Genomic DNA, 19,366 nt, shown 5'->3' on the forward strand with positions numbered 1-19,366 from the left:
GATCCCAGGGTCCTGGGATCGAGTCCCACATCAGGCTCCTTGCAGGAAGCCTGCTTCTCCCTCTGCTTATGTCTCTGCCTTTCCCTGTGTCTCTCATGAAAAAATAAAATATTAAAAAAAAATAAACTTAACCAACGACATGTATAAAATACTTTACTCAACTAAGTGATTCATGTAAGAATAAGAGAAAAAAATTTTTTTTTAGATTTTATTTATCTATTGACACAGAGAGACGGGGGGAGTGGGAGAAACAGGCTCTCCACTGAGCAGGGTGCCAGACGTGAGGCTTGATCTCAGGACCCCAGGATCATGACCTGAGCCAAAGGCAGCTGCTTAATCTACTGAGCTACCCAGAGGCCCCAAAACAAGAGAAACTATACTTGATATTATGAAATGTTTGGACTTGAATGACAGTGAATACTGGATCCTTTTAATATTTAAGAGGTGCAGTGACAGGACTAGCTTTCACAACAATTTAAGCTTTAAATGTATATATTATGAAAGAAAAAATATAGCATATTAGTGGGCTTTGTATTTAACTAAAGAAACTCGATTTTTAAAATGGAGAATGTGAACACAAATTGGAAAGAAAAGTTTGGGATCGATACAAAATTAACCAAAACAGCAACATTGGCAGAAGGATCACAAAAATTTTCAGCAAAAGTAAAGCTGGTTCCAGGAAAAAAATAAATAACCGAAAGGAATCATTTGAAATAATTGAGAGAAACAATATTAAAATCATGGCTAAAAACAGGCTATCATCAGAAATAAAATTGATATTTAAAAATTGTAGTAGAGTACCATGGATAATTTTAGACAAAAAGAATATGACAAAATATTAGAAAACTTTAATAGCAGAAAGGAGGCTTTGAATAATACTAGCAATTAGCCACACAACGGTAAGGTATGCTGTTTCTAAACCTGAATGCACTTGATAACAGTAACATAGTCCTCAAATATGTAAAAGAATTGCTGGGGATCCCTGGGTGGCGCAGCGGTTTGGCGCCTGCCTTTGGCCCAGGGCGCGATCCTGGAGACCCGGGATCGAATCCCACATCGGGCTCCCGGTGCATGGAGCCTGCTTCTCCCTCTGCCTGTGTCTCTGCCTCTCTCTCTCTCTCTCTCTCTGTGACTATCATAAATAAATAAATTCAAAAAAAAAAAAAAAAAGAATTGCTAAAAAAGAATTTTTAAGAACAATATTAAATGCCAAGACTGACTAAAAGAATGGATAGGAAACTAAAGTCCATTAAATAAATTGGATGTATTTAATAAATTATTTATTTAATAAAAAAAGTAATATACTCTTTGCCCCCTTATACTCTACTTACCTTATTGCCCCCTTAGAACAATGTCCCCAATCCACACAAAAATCAAGCCTAATGATTTTATAGACAAATTATTCTAAATCTTCATGGAACAAGGAATAAATAATGACAAAGAACTCTATTCGGTAAGAAAAAGCTACTGTTTTAGAAGTTTGGTGAGATTGATGATTTGACTTCTGGTAGGGTGCTTTCATTTTGACCCAACAACGGTTCTACAAATGAGCCATGTAAAATATATTCAGCAGATCTAGGGTCTAAGTAAATTAATGTAGATTCCTGAAACCTCCCCTGTTTTACTTGTGGGAAAAAATTGGTGGTATCAGTACTTCTATAAAAAGAAAGGAGCCACAGGTTAGGAGGAACCCAGAGCTCCATCTTCTTTAATGTTATGAGAAGAGTGGGAGGCACATCTAAAGAAATACCTGCTGCCTATATGTAGATAATCTCACATTCTATTTCCTATTATGTTATAAAATTTATGTACCATTTCAGCGCAATGAGTCTTACCAAAGCTTACTGTGATTATTTCAGATAATCTCCATATCCCTGATCATGTCTCCAAATCCAGACAAGGAAATGAGCCATGCACAGAAAGACAAATAATACATGATCTTACTTGATGTGGCATCTAAAATGGTCAAACTCTTGGAAACACAGTAGAATGCTGGTTGCCAGGGAAAATGAGAAGATCTTGGTCAAAGAGTTTAAAGTTTCAGTTACTCAAGATAAGTGAATTCTGGAGGTCTGATGCACATCATGATGATATACTTAACAATTCTGTAGTGTATACTTGAAATTCCCTAAGAGGGTAAATCTAAAGTGTTCTCAAAGTTAGAAAAGAAAGAAATGAAGAAAAAAAGTAACTATGTGAGGTGATGGATATGTTAATTAGCTTCCTTGTGGTGATCGCTTCACAATGTATCACACATTAACATATCAAGCTGTAGATCTTAAAATATATATAATTTTTATTTGTCAATTATACTACAGGATGTGAAGACCTGAAAAGAAAACAAAGGGAAATAGGAAATGAAATAGGAACATTTATACCACTGATGAGAGTGTAAATTTTCTCAAACTCTCTAAAGAGCAAGATAGCGATATGAAGAACTTGAAGATGCTTATTTTTTGTAACATTTCTGGTATTAAGCATATAACCTGGGGCATCATTTTTCAAAGTGCTAATTAAAGCCCATTAAAATATTCCCCATTCAATTTGGTGAGTCTTTATCCATTTTAGTTTATTACAATAGAATTAAAAAAATGCCGGAATAAATTGTACTCATTCACATTCCCAGTATGTGTGTGTGCATATGAATGTGAATATAGAAATGGTAAAGGTAAGTATCCTTCCATATGTGGATATGTGTGCATGTGTGCAGATTGCAAGTCCTAAGAAAAAAGTGTATTTCCTTCTGTGAATTAGTCCAAAAAATGTAAACACAACTTTGCTGGAGAAACACCCCCACAGAAGCACAGTGAGACATTTACAGGGATGTTCATGGAAACGTTTTTTATAGCCATGAGTAATGGTAAACAATTAGATGTCTTTCAATTAAAAATGGGTAAATAGGGGCACCTCGGGTGACTCAGTGGTTGAGCATCTTTGGCTCAGGGCGTGATCCTGGGATCAAATCTCACATCAGGCTTCCTGTATAGAGCCTGCTTCTCCCCCTGCCTCTCTCTCTCTATGTCTCTTATGAATAAATAAATCAAATCCTATAAATAAATAAATAAATAAATAAATAAATAAATAAATTATAGTATTCTTATATAACAAAGCACTACTATTCAGTAGTCAAAATAAATGAACTAGCCCTTCATGAATAACTTTGTCAAATTTCACAATATTGAGTATAAAGAACAAGTTGAGAAAGTACATCCATAAAATTTATGCAAATGAAAAACATTTGCATCTATATCTTATAGATATATGGAGTGAAGGTATAAAAATGTACATGGTAAGGATGCACACATGCTGCAGGATACTAGTCACCTCCAGCCTGGTTATCTTTATGCGGCGAGGAGAGCAGATCATGATTGGGGTAATGAGGAATCAGCTCTAAGTATAAAATTATATTTCTTTCCAAAAGAGGGACATGAAACAAATCTGATGATATTGCACTGGCATACCTGAGTGTTTGAAATCTCAAAAGTAATTTCTTAATCAAATCAGGTGAACTGGCTTAAGGAAGTGTTCTGTGGCAAGAGGAGTATTACAGCTAATTATAATCATAGCAGTTGTATTAAAATGCACTAATAATGCAAAAGAAAAACTGGTATCTCCCCAAACACATTCAACATATGCCCATGGTCGTTACTCGTGTATCAAGATGGAATAACTTTAAATTGAACAGGAAAAAAAAAAAAAAAGATACTGGAAAGAACTTCCCAACCACGAAATTCAGACGTTTGAGATTTAGAAACAGATGGTAATCAACTAAATTTCAGACTCGTACACATTCTCGTAGCTAGGGGTCAGTTAAAATGACCAACTTTCTCCTGAGGTACTTCACATGTTTGGGTGATGCTAACTCCAAAAATATTTAAGTAGCTATAAAAATGCTAAGAAAGAGAAAACACCTTCAACTCATGTTGTCAGCTGTGGTTTTGGCCAAATACTTCACTTTCCTTTAGGCCAAAACATTTGCCACATGAATGATTCTAGTTACAACTGCAGACTATTCAAAAGGTGGTTGCAATCACCATGAAAATCAGGCTTTAGCAGAAATGACTATGTTCCAAACAGCCACCGTATGTTAGGGCCAAAGGCTCTTTTTAAATTAACTACTTTTATGTAAATATTTTACCTACATGATCCGAAGAAAATGAACAAACTTATAAATTGGCTTTCACATTCTATGATGAGATCAATAAGAACATGGAAATACACGCTCCCTAGATACACGCAGATACACGCAATGCTCCCTAAATACACACAGCATTTAACCCTAGATACTGTTCGTAAGAAATGTGAAATGTAATTAATTATCTATTGGAAGATTCCCCAGACTAATAAGAAAACTAACATTCTGCAATTCGTTGTATACGCTCAAGTGGCCAGTTGAACTCCTTAGAATTCCTCATGGTGGACAAACTGTGAAGTGGACCCCAGGGAGTCAAGTCTTGACATAACCCTCTTCCCTTGAGTGTGTGGGCAGGATCGGAGACTTGCTTCTAGACAACTGAATATGACCAAGGTAACGGGACAGTCGCTCTGTGCTTACATCCGCCTGTATCTTAGGCTGTGGCAAGAGATTCTCTTGCTGGCTTAGACGTGTAGCTTTCACACTGTAAGTTGGTCCATAAGGGAGCTTATGAGTAGACCTGCAGGAGGAAGGTGAGAAACTGTGGTGGCAGATAGGAGCAGAGGACCCTCAACTGAGAGCTAGGAACAAATGGGGACCTCAGTCCTACGATGCCAAACCCATAAGAGCTTGGATGAGGATTCTGAGCTCTAGAAAGGAGCACAACCCTGCCCACATGTTGACTGCGACCTTGTTAGACAATGAGCAAAAGAACGGGGTCAGCTGTGCCTGGCCTTCTGATCCACGAGGCTCTGAGGTCCAAAACTACATTGCGTCAGGCACCTAAGTTTGGGTAATCTATTACGTAGCAATGGACAATTAAAATGATTCCCCAACCCAAAATGTTGGGTTGTCAGAAATTCTCAGTTTGAGTGCACATCAGAATTGCCTGAAACCGTTTTTCCTCCCTTTTACACAAATACACAGGTGGGTACCTCAAAGCAAGTGGTTGATCAGAATTTTGAGAGAGGAGGCTGAGCTATACTCATTGTGTAAAGATTCCCAGGTGATCCTGATGACACAGATCTGATCCTTAAGATCCTTTCTGGTTATAAATATGTTTACAAATGACATTTGGCATCCAAAGGTTACTAAGTCTACTTCCTCTCATTTTCTTGTACAGTAAATCACACATGGTATTTGCTGTAGCTCCAGAGACCAATTTTTAAAACATGGAAACGGCTGTGCTTGATAAATAGATCTCTCTTTGGCCATCTTCCAGGCTGATATGTCATCAACCAGTGTGTGGTCATTTATTTCCCTTCTTAAAAGAGAGAGAGAGAGAGAGAAAGAGAGATTGAGATAAACACACAGATACACATGCACCATTTTAAATGACCCATGCACACAAAGTGACTACAAATGAAGCCTGTTTGGGGAGGGAGTGGGAACAGACACATCTTATTACCCTCTTTCCTCTTCCTGTCTCTAAAACCAGAACTTCCCCTTCCATCCCAACTCCCGCTGGGCAAAAATCTCATATTTTCTACTGACTCTTTTTTGTACCAATCCCTGAGCAAAGCTCTGATGCTCCCCATCATCAGTCTATAATGAGAGAAGAGAACACAGGTAAGGAGAGGAAAAGCTAAACCTTGGAGAACTCTCAGTTATAAATTAAAGTTTGATCTTACTTATGTTTTAAAAATAATGGCCCCATGGAATAGAGACCAGAGTTTTTCCTCCTTCTATTCACTTCTATTTTATATTTGTCCCAAGCCAACGTACTGTGAAGAAAAGCTAGAGAAGTTGAGGGGCTAGATGAATTGATTTTTGGTTTTTGTCTTCAAAAAATAGGAGTAACAGGAATAGACAAAGTATCACAAGGTGGCGTTTAAGGGCACGTGCCTCAGTTTTGATCCTCAGTCAAGGCTTTATGGTTGTTGAGTTTCTAAGGGCAAATATAAATCCTGAATAAATGGTTCATTCTGGGCTTCCCTCTTTTCAAATGGGGTCAAACTACTTTCTTGGCAGATTTCCTTTAAGGTGATTTATCATACTGCTGAGAAAGTGAATGAATGAATGAACGAATGAATAGATCCTCTCTCTTCCTCTTCTAATCATCCCCATGCAAAATTTGTAAATTCCATTAATCACACAGAGGGCTTGATTGAGTTTTCAGGACTTAAGAAGGCAGCCTGATGAAGGTGTGAGCAGTTTTCCGTTTATTAATGCAACAATAATCCAAAAAAAGTTGAAAAGGGGGAAGAAAATATTTTGCAATCTCATCTTCAAAGTCAAAACATTGTGAGACTTTTTTTTTTTTTTCCTGCTTTTAGATTTCAGGTATGAGTTTGGGAATCCTCAGACAGCTCATGTTTCAAACAGAAGGCGTGGTGGCCTTGCAGTTTGTTCTCTCCTCTCTTTCCAGCACTATCCGTCAACCCCTGCCTACCCCAAGTCCTATTGCCCCGTCCTGTTGAAGCTTCCCTGGGAACAAAGATCGACATTTATTACACTTGCGTGCTTCCCAAAAACAATGCACTTTATTGTTTTCAACTCATCCTTGACTCTTCAAAACTCAACCACTTCAGATGTGGCCTCACGTTTCAAATCCTGATGGCGCTGTGCCACTTGGCACTTTGACAAGGAGGGCTCACCTTTCCCTGTGCTTTTTTAAATATTTTTTATTTTATAAATATGTATGTTTAATCTGAATCACTACTAACTGAACTTACTTTTCTAATGATGATACACAATCCAACATCTCTCCCCAGGATACGGTCTCTTACAGTTGAACTAATTATGGGAACAGTGGATATGATATCTCTTCTTTTATAATAAACCCAACCAACTGTGCCATATTCTCATTGCCACTAGAACATTTAATTCCCTTGATGATAGCTTTAACTGTTGCTAAGAACAATATTTTTTTTTTCCAGGGCTCTTCATTTTCATCACCAAAAACATGATGTGTTTATTTCCTTCTCCAAGAGCAACTATCTCCTCAGGGGAAGAAAAAGAAGTTACTCCAAAACCCCACAAAACGTACTGAGCATTCTAAGGAGTGGGTGGCGTCCACCTAGCCAGGCTCTCAGGGTCTCTTCACAGGCCATGGCTGGGCAATGCTCCAGGGACACTTGGGTTTTGTTTTGTTTTGTTTTGCAACTTCTAGGGTTTTATTATCATGAGTTTTAAAAACAAGCATGCATACCGGTGTGGAGGTGAGGGAGAGGAAGAGGAGAGGAAGGGAGAGGAGGGCAGGGAGAGGGAGGGATTTCTGCTTTCCTGGCAGCAAAGCTCCAGGTTCATCTCGTCATGGATAGTCTCCCGGAGGCACATGGTCCTTAAGAATCGTGTACCAAGTCTTTAGGATGATCTTGTTCAAACAGGTGCCAGGATGGGCGGTGATTAGCTTAAGGCCCCTGATGGCGTCACCAGTGTTGTACTTAACACGGACCTTCTTCCCTAGACGGTAGTTGCAAGCAGCTCCCATCATCCTGTCTGGAGCTCCAAACACCTGGCAGGTGTCCCTGCATAAACTCCTCACTCCAGAGCCAAGCCCGGGTCAGGTGGACTCTAAGAGCTGGAAACGGACTTTTAATCCAATTCCCCTATCTTGTCTATTCCCGTAGCCCCTCCTCCTGTGGCAACCATCAGTTTATTCTCTGTATCTATGAGTCTGTTTTATTTTGTGTTTCATTTTTAAATTCCATATATAAATGGACTTCCACAGTATCTGTCTTTCTCTGACTTCTTTCACTTAGCATAACAACCTCTAGGTCCATCCATGCTGTTGCAAATGGCAAGACTTCATGATTTTTCTTATGACTAATACTCTTATACCACATATTCTCTATCTACCCACCTACCCGTGGATAGGGAGATTGCTTCCATTTCTTGGCTATTGTAAATGGTGCTGTGATGAACATAGGGATACACAGGGCTTTTCAAATTAGTGTCTTAATTGTTTTTCTTTTCTTTTCTTTTTTTTTTTGATAAATATGTAGAAATACAATATGGTCCAGCAAGTCCACTTCTGTTTGTTTTTTAAAAAGATTTATTTATTTATTTATTTATTTATTTATTTATTTATTTATTTATGAGGGAGAAACAGAGATAAAGAGACAGAGATAGAGAGAGAGAGAGAGAGAGAGAGAATAAGCAAGCAGAGGAGAGAGAATAAACAAGCAGGGGAGAGGGGGAGAACCCTCAGACTCCTCCCTGAGCATGAAGCCCAATGTGAGACTTGATCCCCGACCCTGAGATCATGACCTGAGCTGAAATCAGGAGTCAGCCACTTAACCAACTGAACCACCCTGGTGTCCCTGGTATTTCTATTTTCAATTTTTTGAGAAACTTCCGTAGTGTTTTCCATAACGGCTGCACCAATTTACATTCCCTCCAAAGGTGCACCAGGGTTCCCTTTCCTCCATATCCCGGCCTATATTTACCATTTCTTGTCTTTGTTATAGTAGCCATTCTTACAGATGGAAAGTGATACTTCATTATGGTTTTTATTTGCATTTCCCTGATAATTAGTGATGCCAAGCAACTCTTCAAGTACCTTTTGGTCCCCTGTACATTTTCTTTTTTTTGGGGGGGTTGTCTATTTAGATCCTGTGACCACTTTTTAAATCAAATTGTTTCTTTTTTTTGATATTGCATTGTACCCAAACATACTCCTAAAAAGAAAAACAAACAAACATAAGTAGCAAGAGGTGAAGACCTGATTATGTATATTATTTAATGGAATTGTGCATGATATGTTGTCCTGCTAAAGGCCTATTTTGGAGTCAAGTCATCCAAGTGATTTATAATGGTAGAGCCTATACCCTTCTTATATAATCAACATCAGGCAAAATTTTGGGATCAAATTCAAAATATATAGGTGCTGGTAACAACTCTCATGAGTAATCACCCAATACATTTTGCCTTTTGCCTTTGTTTACCAATAATCTTTATATCCCGATTAAGTAAGGTGTGCTGACTGGCCACCAAATGTACCACAGATGAGATTTTAATAGTAATAAAGAAAACTGATGTCTTATCCTACAGATTAAACTACCACAACACACATATGATTTCACTGACTTATCAACTACCCGGGAGAAGGTAATCTTCCTCTCTCCCTCCCCCCAAATCAGTTTTTCCTGAATTTCAGAGTTGTGAAGTAACTTACCCAACATCAGAGTTAAAAAGTGGTGGAGTGGGTCTTCTACCTAGATTCTGGTCCTGTGTCCTGTACAGCAGTTTCCAAACTTACTTCTAAGGTAAGCAACCCTCTTACAAAGGACAATTTAAGCACAAGTTCAACATATAATGGAAATAAATATGCACCTACCACTATCAGTTATGAAAGATGCCAGACACCGTGCCAGTCCCTTCAACTCTTTCCTCCGCTGAAGTGATTGAAGGAGCTCTGAAGGAAACACTTTAGCTCCTCACTGCACAGTTTGAAATCCACTGATGCATATCATAGATAGTGGCTGAAAGATTGCAAGGAAAGGAATTAATGATAATGACCAAGACAGCAATACTGGTTACGGACTCATTGCATTAATTGTATGTTCATCAACTAGAGCTTTCTTAAATGCAAGCGGATGGGTTCTTCCCTCTTTGCTTTACCAGGTACTTTAACTCTGTCATCACCCAGGCCTCTGTAAGCTTTGCCCCAGCACATCCCCAAATGTCACATAAACCAGAATGCAATACTTCTAATGCTCTTAAATCCAGCAACAGCTCCGAGCTCATCGGTGATCCCTCTACTAGAAGGAAAGCAATGTAAGTGTAAGTACTGCCTTTTAGGATATCTGTGAAATTAGCTCTACCTAACTGGTTTGCCTTTATTATTAATTCCAAGAAGATCTAAGGTTGGGTTAATGTCAAAAGAGCTACTAAGTTTTGATATCGTGGAAAAAGCACCAGGGTTGGAGCTGGGCAGTCCTTTTCTAGTCAAGGTAACCCATCTCCCCGTGAGTCTTTGTGCAAGTCAGTTCTTTTCAGTTTCAGTCTTCACACCCAAAAGATTAGCGTAACAGTGAAGCCTAATTATGTTATTCTGAAGAGTAGTATTCAAAATATCCAGCTACTAGAATGTCAAGTACATTGTCCAACCAGAACAGATGCAGACAGCAAACACTGAAGGATCCCAGGTGTGAGCCATCCTGGAAGAATCTGGTGAGATCAGTTGGCACAGTAAACATGGAAATGCTTTGTTAACTACGAAGTTTACCTAAAGTTAGAGGTGATGATAACACTAGTTTTTTTTTTTTTTAATTCTGTACACCTTTGCTTACTTATAGCTTAGTATTTGCAAATCTTGTTCTCCATGAACTTCAGTGCTACAAGTATTTAAAAAGACAAAGATGATGGTGATTATGATAGTTATTTGATTTTTACCCACTTAATTCTAAATGATGGGTATCACTATTATCTGTTTCGTAGATGATAAAACTGAGGCTCAATGAGTATAATTCACGTGCCTAACCTTACACAGCTAATCATGCCAGAACAAGAATCCAAACGCTAGTGCATCAAAATCACTTGAGTAACTGAGTTATGATTTTTACCAAAATTCACAGTAAATTTCCAAAAGTCATAACATGCAAAACAAGCCTGCTATCTTCTGTTGCTTCTAAACTAGAGTGGCTGGTAAGGTGGGTTTACTTTGTATTTAATGAAGCTACAAGATCCCCCCACCCCCACCCTTGCACAGCAGCCTGCCAGTCCTAGAGTATTCGGGGTGGGGAGGGAAAGCCAGGTTGCTTACAGAAGCATATCTACATAAGCATTTCTGGAAAACGGCCTACAAAAGAATTCAGAAGAAAAGATTCTAAATTTCTAAAATTTCAGAATTTGCTTGTGATGATTTCTCTCATTTGAAATAACCACTTACTGTACCCAATTATGTTTTTATAATGTGCTTGTTGGTTTTTCCTTAAAGTCTTTAAAAATATAGGACTTTTGGGTTTCCCCAGAAAAGTTCTGCCCTGGTCACTGTGTTAAGTTAGGACAAATACAGTAGAGTATTTGGGAAACCGGCTACACCCAGTTTCTCACTCTTCTCTCTCGCCACTCACACTTCTGAGCCAATATATCATCAATTTCTGATTTACTAGGTCTACATTAGTTTCCCTGTCTGCAACCTCCATAGAGCCAATGTCTTCCCCTATTTTAACAGTTTCACAATTTATGTTACTCCCCAGCTGATGGGCTGCATGTACCTCAAAGACAGGCTGTGTCTGACTTGATCACCACATTGTCTTTCATGCCAAGTTCAGCATCTGACACAAAGTAGGTATGTAATAACTCAGTGAATAATTACTGAATAGGCAAATGCTTTTCTCCTTGCTTCGATATATTCATGCACTTTTTGAATGTTCCATATACCTTGTTGAAAAATGTAATTTTTTCACCTTAAATTTCTATTTTTTTCCAGATTTCTGTGAGAGAAAGAGAGCAAGAGAGCATGTGAATTGGGGGAAGGGCAGAGGAAGAGGGGGAAGCTGACTCCCCATTGAGCAGGGAGCCTGACCTGGGGCTCAAATCCAGGACCCCGAGATCATGACCTGAGCTGAAGGCAGATGCTTAACTGACTCAGCCGCCCAGGTGCCCCTCACCTAAAAATTTCTATAGCAATATACCCTTACTAAAGAACTCGGTCCACATCTCTGAACTTGAAGACAAGTGCAGACAGAAAAGTCAAACACTGTTCATGTGAACAGTCAAAGCAATAGAAAAAGACAACTTTAAAATATAGTCACATGGATTTAGAGGTCACTGAAAACAATTGCCCTCCCCATTCTCACAAAGACAAATCCCATGACTCACTAAACACACTTACCAAGAAATGAACACATTTCCCATGAAACAGAAGGTGTTTCCTAGAGAACAAAATGTAACTTATAGAGACCTTTTGTTTTATGACAACTCCCTCGTGTCAGGAATTCAAAGTGGGTCAAATGACCACAAAAACTTGTGTCAGGGATTCCAGTCGATCAAATGGGCCAACTGGAAGATGGAAGATTGAACCGTCTTCATCTTTTGCCTGCTCTTAGGGGAATAGCATAAATCTTTTATGGCAGGTTGTGAGACAGTTTGATATGTTTCAGTAGTTGCTTCATGCCTCTTCTGAATTAACTTGTCCAGTTTTTGTCTTTGGTTTCACAGAATCATAGAAACATGGAAAGTAGAATAGGATGGATCCCTGGAAATTCTCTAATTTAACTTTCCTCACTAGAAATTCCTTCCAAGGAGTCCCAAAAACTAATGAGGGAACCTCCAGAGGGAGACTTCCAGATGTGGGGCAGCTCCAACTATTGGAAAGAGTGTTCATTTTGTTTTATTCTGTTTTGTTTCTTCCAAATTTCATCAATACCTGCCTTCTTGTAATTTACTTCTACTAGGTATTGCTTTCCCTTCTGAGGTAACACAAAATAAATAGTCCCCTTTGCTGCATGACAGCATATCAGCATTACAAGATGATGATCAGGCCTCTTCTCAACCTTTCTCTTGGCTACATTCATTCAATTTGCCACCAGTTTCACATGGTTTCCAGACTCTGATGATCTTGACCAATTTTGGCTGAATACACCTTACAGAAAATTGTTGGGTATGATTGATTTATCATACACAGGATGGGCTATGAGCTGATGGTACAGATAATTAACACATTTGGGGGGGATTACCAAAATAATATCAAGCCTATGACATAATCCTAAAAACATTTTCTGTTTTCTCAATCTCATACCAAAAGGTATAGCTCCTGAAGAAGGGTTTATTTTCTAATTCTTCCCCTAAAATATGGATATGGAAATTAATGGATAATGAAGACCTTCTGGAGCCAGAACCAGAACAAAGAGCTTTCATTATTTCTGTCCAGCAGATTTGATGGTTGTGATCCACCCATGATTACCCTCGAGTTACAATTCTCTCTCCCTTTCTGAAAAGAGAGTTTTAGTGTTCTACCTTCTTTACTTTTAACATCCAATAACTGACATGTTTAATATATCGGTCTTCAGATCACATAATATGTATCTGAACCTATAGGAAAGGACTGCCCATCACTCAGATTTCTATGATGATGTGTGAATTCAGTAAACAGATAAATTGTTGAGGTTTAAGGAGGAAGGGTAGGCATAAATACCTGGGAAGCAAATGTGTAGACCATAATCATAGTATGGTCTATTTGTGGCTGGCCCCAGAATCTATTTTCTCATATCCTTTAATAACAAAACCAGCAAACTTTAGAAGTATTTTGTTGCTCAGTTAAGGGAGAGTTGGGGGTAGGAACACACATTTTCCAGCCTTTGTGCACGGAAATGTGTCCACATGACTGAGTTCAGGTCCATGAGCTATAAATGAAGTTGTCTTTTGGGATTTCAAAAAACATCTCTTTAAAGGAAGCACTGACACACTTCTTTATGCTTTGACCAGACAGTTTTCTGAGGCACAGCCTTGATATCTGGAGTTTCACCTCTTGTTTTACATCATGAAGATAAGGCCCACAACCCAGGAATAGCGAAATGGAGTTGGAAGTAGCCTGGTCTCTGATGTCATCATGGAGCTGCCAGAGCAGATGTAAAGAGTACCGCCAGTGTGTACCTTTCTTTATGGGGGAACAAAAAAAATCACATCATGAGATACAAATCATTGTCTTGAGGGGTGAGGGAGGTTTGGCTAATCCCAGATGAGTACAATTCCTCACATGGTACTTTGCAAATGTAAATAACCTTCTGAGGTGTTTCTGAAGGATTATTTCCTTCTCATCTATGAACTCCACAACAATTTTAAAAGGTTTTAAATATATATATTCTATCTCACTTCATTCAAATAAGTATATTATAAACAAAGTATGCCAACAGTATTATTTACGTATCATATTCTACTATTTTTCATAAATTGTATATTAATTAGCACTGATCATGCCTATAGTCCACGGACTTAGTGGTGAATGAATATGGGCCTAGAATATACAATTTCATTTAAATTATAAATATATAACACATAATCATGAAAGAAAACGCTCTCCTCTCATCTTCCCAAAACAACTGAATTTGAGGTTATCTGCAGTTTTGGTTATTTGACTATCTGGTTCCTTTCAATTATACAACTCAATAACTATACAATTATTAAGTATCCAAATTTTGCTTTTTCATAAGAAATCAAAAAGGGTTTTTGTTAGCTAGCTAGTTCTATTTCCTGAAACCTAGGATAAGAGAAAATAGTAAGAAGCAGAAAAACATGTACAATTCCAGTGTTCTTTCGTATAAAACATTTTATGATCAATGTTCAAGAGATAGGGTTTCATATCTTCAAAACAATTTTTATACTAATATGTTTCCTTTGAAGACCGTAAGGGCTAACTTTAAAGGCAGTGTTAAGTATGGAACACAAGCGTAATTCCAATACTGTTCCATTCTGTGTCCTTGGGTAACTCATTTCCTATTACCAGACCTCATTTGGTAAGCTACAAAAATGGGGGCATTTATATATAATTGCTTTTTATTAAATCTAAATTCTAAAACCATACTTTGAAATAGACGTGATATAATGCACATGTGTAATTTTAAAATTTCTTATAGCCACATTGGAAAAGGGTAAAAAAAATAGTTGTAATCCATTTTAGTTATATATCTTACTTAACCCAACATACCTAAAATAGTATCATTTTAGCATTCAGTCAATATAAAATAATTAATGAGATACGTTAAATTCTAGAGTCTTTGAAAATAGTAAAAAAATAAAAATAAAAATAAAATATGCAGTTTACACTTGCAGCACATCTTAATTTGAAGAAGCTGCATTTCAAGCATTCAATAGCCACAAGGGCCTTGTGGCCACAGTACTGGACCCCATAGGTCTAATACAATCTAGGCACTGAAATACATATCTACGGAAAATCGTCAACATTCTTCTGTTGAATAAGGAGGGGTAGACAAGAAACAACTGCTGGAAACCTCAAGTGATGCCTCCCTGAGCTCTCAGAGCAGTCTACCAGAGGAGATAATGAAATCATTTAATAGCCAGCAGAGCATGAGCGCTGACAAATCGAAATAGACACTGGTCCCATCAGAATCGACATCATTCAAAACAATCAGTCAAGAGAACATAAATGCAGGTTGGATATAAGCCCTGGGGGTGTATACTTTCAAAAGAAAAGAAAACAAATAAGTCACAAATGTTATTAATGATCCCTCTGATAACTATCTGCCCCAGTATATGAGACTCTTCTTGTAAAAGGGCCCTACCTGTTTTGATTCACTGTAACCCAATAACTTACACAGTGAAGGGCACATGTAATACAGTGCTTCTCATTCCATTTGGACTTGCAGTCACGCAGAATGGCAGGCTGTAAAGACTTATTTGCATGGGATTTTGTATAAGTTTTAGAGTAACCTAATCATCTAGCTCAAAGAATAGGGAAAGGATAAACAAAATTGAAAATTGAGCCTAAAAGCACCTCTATATGGCATCACTGGACACAGACTAAATTACTGAATAAATACTTACTAAAGGGATAAGTGAATGAATATCTTCCATGGAAACATTACCTCATAAGTTTTTGTCAAATGTGGTTCTTGTGAGGTGCCTCACACCAATAGCATAGGCATTAAGGAATAGTTACCCATCATGTAACATTTTTTACCTAACGGTATCCTGGTTTATATACTCCTTCATGACTAACTGCTGATAAAGTCACCAATCTATCTTCTGATTATTGAGTGATCAACAAATATTTCAGATATTCTAAACCGAATGGGGAACTAGCTGGTTTATTGGCTGTTCTTTGCATCTAAAGGTTTAGAATAATACTATGTAAGAGTGAAGAAAACTGATGGAATTGTGTGAAATTTGGGAAATAGAGGACGGCTGAACTCAACGTGAAAAACGACACTGGCCAAGAACATAGCAATATAGGTGACATATAGAAAGATAATTCAAGGAAGCCCATTCTAGCCATGTTCTTCCTCTTCTTCCCATTGTCTCATGCTACTCCCATGCAGGAAAGAATCAAAAGCTGATGCAATGGGGTAAAATTAGGGCAAAACTGTCCTTGTGCTAGAAAGCACTGGATAACAAAGGTATAGGTAGACTGGGCATTACCTTTGCATTCTACACCCCTCCCCCAACACACATGTGCCATCAAAATATTGAAAGAACAGTCCTATTATTTAAAGATTCTTTTTATTACGTTGTTTTGTTGTGCCTCTTGGTTTCATGTTTTGTTTTTTTGTTTTTTTTTTAAGTATAGAAAACAAGGACTATTGCCTAAAACACTTTACAGTATTATTTGTAAAGGTTATACTAATTACTTAACAGAGATGGCTTTATATTTGGCAAAATGGCTGAAAAACATTTGAAAATTCTACTACAAATATTTGGGAAAGCTGGATAAAATACTGTCATTTGAAAATGAATAATTGACACAAGAAAAAAAATTCTCAGATACCATAAAACAAAAAATAAATTAATCACAGAGAAATAATTTATGTGTAGTAATGTTACAGCTGTTCCAGATAAGTATAGAGGTTTTGAGGTAAAGAAAGTAAGCAGATGTGTATTGAGGCTTATATATAAAAAGTAGAAAAGTTTTGGTTCTGCATGGGACAGTTTTGGGACTCTGCATGCAGCTGCAACCCACAAGGGCTTCACTCTGAATTCAAAAAAAAGAAAGAAAGAAAGAAAGAAGAAAGAAAGAAAGAAAGAAAGAAAGAAAGAAAGAAAGAAAGAAAGAAAGGAAGGAAGGAAGAAAGAAAGAAAGAAAGAAAGAAAGAAAGAAAGAAAGAAAGAAAGAAAGAAAGAAAGAAAAGAAGAAAGAAAGAAAGAAAGAAAGAAAGAAAGAAAGAAAGAAAGAAGAAAGAAAGAAAGAAAGAAAGAAAGAAAGAAAGAAAGAAAGAAAGAAAGAAAGAAAGAGAGAAAGATCTACCTGTAGTACAGAAAACCAGTAAGAAAACATGTCATAACAGAAATTTGGGAGAGGCAAGAAGAGACTCTGCTGAATTATTAGTCTTGATGTTCTATATAGTGAGTTTAAATGTATCATTGGCCTTACAATGCAAAATTAGCATAAATCTTTGCCAAGTCTAATGATATTGCTGATACAGCTCTTATTATAAGCATTGGCAAAACCACACTGGAATGATCTCCATAGATACAGTAGAAATAAGCTCAGTATTTCAAAAACACTTATACAATATTCTCATCATGAATGAATATTTAGCAGACATAGTACACAGGTGGAATAAAAACAAAAATATTTTAAAACTGAGGAAATAACTGAATAAAGACTATTGTAAATCTTACAGACATAAAATAATTTAATAAAAACATAAAAAGGAATCAGATACTTGGAACAGGAAAAGTTGAAAAATAACCAAACAGAACTACTAGGATTAAAAAAAAAAACCTAGAAATTAAAAAAAAAGAAAGAAATCCTTAATGATGCATTATATTTTTAATTAGATGCCACGGAAAGTAATGCTCATGAAGTAAAGGTGCCACTGATGAAGTAATTTACAATCCATCCCCAAAAGGTAAATGCATGAAACATACTAGAAGAAAAGTTAAGAAACTCAGAATTTGCAATGAGAAGAGCCAACATATGCCTCAAAGGAGTTTATAAATTGGGCTGTAGGGAGGGTTCGGGGAGTAACATATAAAGAGTGAATGAATACATTTCCCCACAACTGATGAGGGGCATACATACCCAGATTAAGGAGTGCAGAGAATATTGGGGAAAAAAAAACTAAAATAAAAGTCTAAATATATAAAATTGTGTACATATATGTATGTGTGTATGTATGTACATATATCTATCTTCACAGAGAGAAAGAAAAACAAAGAGAAAACACACTTTCTTTTCTTTTCTTTTTTTTTTTTTTGTTTAAAGATTTTATTTATTTATTCATGAGAGACCCAGAAAGAGAGAGAGGTGGAGACACAAGCAGAGGGAGAAGCAGGCTCCATGCAGGGAGCCCTATGTGGGACTCGATCCCGGGACCCCAGGATCATGCCCTGGGCCAAAGGCAGTGCTAAACCACTGAGCCACCCGGGCTGCCCCACACTTTGTTTTCAATCTTGTGCTAGGCCCTAGGGTAAAAAATAACCATAAAATGTGGTCCTCGACCTTAGGATTTTAGACAATACTTGAGTTGATTAACCCAATAGTCATAAAAAAAAAAAATCCAAGGTGAGGAATTGTGAAGAACACATTCCAAAAATAAAACTACATCTATGTCCCGCAACTCTTTTTACAGCCTTCTTTTTTCTATCTTATGATATATTCTAACTTCCTAGAGAACTGGGTCATCATATGATGTAATAACGACAATATCTACCCCACAGATTTATTGTAAAGACAGTAAAGCGATTATTGGTACCAAGATCTTAATACTTTGCTTTTTATCACTCTTTGTATCCGCCCAACCATCCAGGACAATGCTGGCATGTCTTAGAAGCTCAAGGCATGCTAATTGAATAAAAGGTCAAGTAAATGGAATGCAGAAAATTAGGTGAGCTGTGTTGCTCAACAATACTCTTGCAGTGAACCACACCCCCATCCCACCACCACTAGAGACACTGATTAACCTGTCTGGGGGCTGCCCAAGCATTGGAAGTGTTGTAAAATCCTTCCATGTGATTCCACTATGGAGCCAAGGAAAAATGAGGATGGGCTGTAGGGGTTGCATAAGCTTCAGGTCTCATAACAATAACTAGACTTTGCCTACTTAGGAAAAAAAAAAAAGGAATTTAAAAATTTTTGTTTTGTTTTGTTTTGTTTTGTTTTGTTTTTTTAATCAGATATATGCATCCTAGAAACAGAGGACTCTCCTTAGTGATGTGAATAGTTTGGGGGAAGTTGAGTTGAAATCAATATGATAACCACCGATGTTAGAAGGTACCTGCGCCATTTGATTTGCACGGTGCCTGATGCCTAGCCTTTATATAAACCCTCCAAGAGGTATCACTGTTTAAAGATAACAAAGTAGTGGGCTAGCACTTTCCCACAGAGCGTGTGGCCTGGGCACCGGTAATCTCCCTCTGCAAACACCACCCCCCCCCCCCCCCAGCCAGTGGGAAACACAGAATTCCAGCTCCCACATCCAGCCTCCTGGATGAGAACCTGCACTTTCCATAATGAAGAAGACAAGTGACAGACATTCAGGTTAAAGTCGGAGAACTAGCCAACTAGGTTAATCATTCACAACCAGGGGTGCTCCCTGAAATCACACTGAAACCTAAGTTTTTTTTTGTTTTTTTTTTTGTTTTTTTTTTAAAGAGTCCTGATGC

General features: G+C 37.6%; 1 protein-coding gene across 7 annotated transcripts in view; it reads right to left on the minus strand.

Moving 5' to 3' along the window:
• LRRC4C (leucine rich repeat containing 4C) overlaps nucleotides 1-19,366 on the minus strand; it is a 1,168,116-nt gene that overhangs the window by 481,708 nt on the left and 667,042 nt on the right. For all 7 annotated transcript variants that reach the window (XR_012014048.1, XM_072791171.1, XM_072791173.1 and 4 more), the window contains one exon: nucleotides 9,417-9,561. The gene's annotated coding sequence lies outside the window, so the exon portion shown is untranslated. The remainder of the gene's footprint in view (nucleotides 1-9,416; nucleotides 9,562-19,366) is intronic.

Source organism: Canis lupus, chromosome 21 (genome assembly GCF_048164855.1).
Source record: "Canis lupus baileyi chromosome 21, mCanLup2.hap1, whole genome shotgun sequence".
In the NCBI taxonomy this organism is placed as follows: domain Eukaryota; kingdom Metazoa; phylum Chordata; class Mammalia; order Carnivora; family Canidae; genus Canis; species Canis lupus.